Raw genomic sequence first — 2,000 nt, forward strand, 5'->3', positions numbered from 1 at the left:
CCAAGTCGGATAAATGCATATTCATGGGATATCCGAGGGAAACCTTGGGATATAACTTCTACAACCAGGAAGAGAACAAAGTGTTTGTTGCTCGGAACGGGGTTTTCCTTGAGAAAGAGTTTCTCAGTCAGGAGGCCAGTGGGAGGATAGTCCGACTCAAAGAAATTTGAGGACCACTCGGGGACGGCTCGGCTGGTGATGAGATCATACCGGAGTCAGTCAGGGAACCCGTAGTGGAAGCGGCACCGGAACCACAGAGGTCGGAAAGATTGCGCAGAGTGCGCGATGTATTGTTGCTACAAAGCGACGAGCCAGCCACATATGCGGAAGCGATGGTGAGCCCAGATTCCGAGGCATGGCTGGAGGCCATGAGATCCGAGTTAAAGTCCATGGATGAGAATCAAGTTTGGGACTTGGTTGATCCGCCGCCTGGCGTAACGGCCATTGGTTGCAAATGGGTCTTTAAGGAGAAAACCGATGTGGATGGAAATGTTCAGATCCACAAAGCTCGGCTTGTCGCTAAGGGTTATGGACAAGTTCAAGGAATTGACTACGATGAGACTTACTCGCCGGTAGCGATGCTGAAGTCGGTGAGGATCGTACTAGCTATAGCTGCATATTTCGATTACGAGATATGGCAGATGGATGTCAAGACGGCTTTCCTTCATGGAAATTTAACCGAGGATGTGTATATGATACAGCCCAAGGGTTTTGTCGATCCGACTAGCACTAGTAAGGTATGCAAGCTCAAGAGATCCATTTATGGGTTAAGGCAAGCATCTCGGAGCTGGAACATTCGTTTTGATGAGGTCGTCAGTGGTTTCGGCTTCATCAAAAGCGAAGAGGACTCTTGTTTATACAAGAAGTTAAGTGGGAGCTCGATAGTGTTTTTGATCTTGTATGTGGATGACATACTACTGATCAGAAATGATATTTTGATGCTGAACTCGGTTAAGGAGTTATTGAATGGCAAGTTTTCGATGAAGGACCTTGGTGAGGCCATGTACATTTTAGGCATTAAGATCTATAGAGATAGATCAAGGAGGCTGCTCGGCTTAAGCCAGAGCACGTACATAGATAAGTGTTGAGGCGGTTCAACATGAGTGAGGCAAAGAAAGGGTTCTTGCCACTCTCACATGGTATAAGGCTAAGCGAGACTCAGAGCCCTTCGACATCTGATGAGCGAAGCAGGATGAGTAGGATTCCATATGCCTCGGCAATCGGATCCATCATGTATGCCATGATATGTACGTGGCCCGATGTTGCTTTTTCAATAAGCCTAACAAGTAGATACCAGGCCAACCCAGGTGAGAGTCACTGGGCAGCGGTAAAGACTATTTTGAAGTACCTGAATAGGACTAAAGAGATGTTCCTAGTTTATGGAGGTGAGGAAGAGCTCGTCGTAAGGGGTTACGTCGATGCTAGTTTGCAAACCGACAGAGATGATTGTCGATCACAGTCTGGATTCGTGTACATCACGAACGGAGGAGCAGTGAGCTGGATGAGTTCCAAGCAAGATACGGTGGCTGATTCTACTACAGAAGCCGAATACATTGCAGCTTGTGAAGCTGCAAAGGAAGGCGTTTGGATTCGGAACTTTCTGGATGATCTTGGTATTTTTCCCAGCCTCGGTAAAATCGTTGGACCTTTATTCTGATAATTCTGGTGCCATCGCACAAGCCAAGGAGCCGAGGAATCACCACAAGGTCAGACACATAGATCGGAAATATCACCTGATACGAACGATTGTAAAGAGTGGTGATGTAGAGTTATGCAAAATTCACACGGATACAAATGTTGCGGATCTGTTGACTAAGCCGCTTCCACAACCCAAGCATGAGGGGCATGTTAGAGCTATGGGCATTCGATGTCTATTTGATTGACTCAAGTGCAAGTGGGAGACTGTTGGAGATATGCCCTAGAGGCAATCACGTATCATGATATTTCCTATGTGTTTATGAATAAAGATAGTCCTTGGACATTATCAATGATGTGTATCA

The sequence above is a fragment of the Triticum dicoccoides genome, chromosome 7A (assembly GCF_002162155.2).
Source record: "Triticum dicoccoides isolate Atlit2015 ecotype Zavitan chromosome 7A, WEW_v2.0, whole genome shotgun sequence".
NCBI lineage: Eukaryota > Viridiplantae > Streptophyta > Magnoliopsida > Poales > Poaceae > Triticum > Triticum dicoccoides.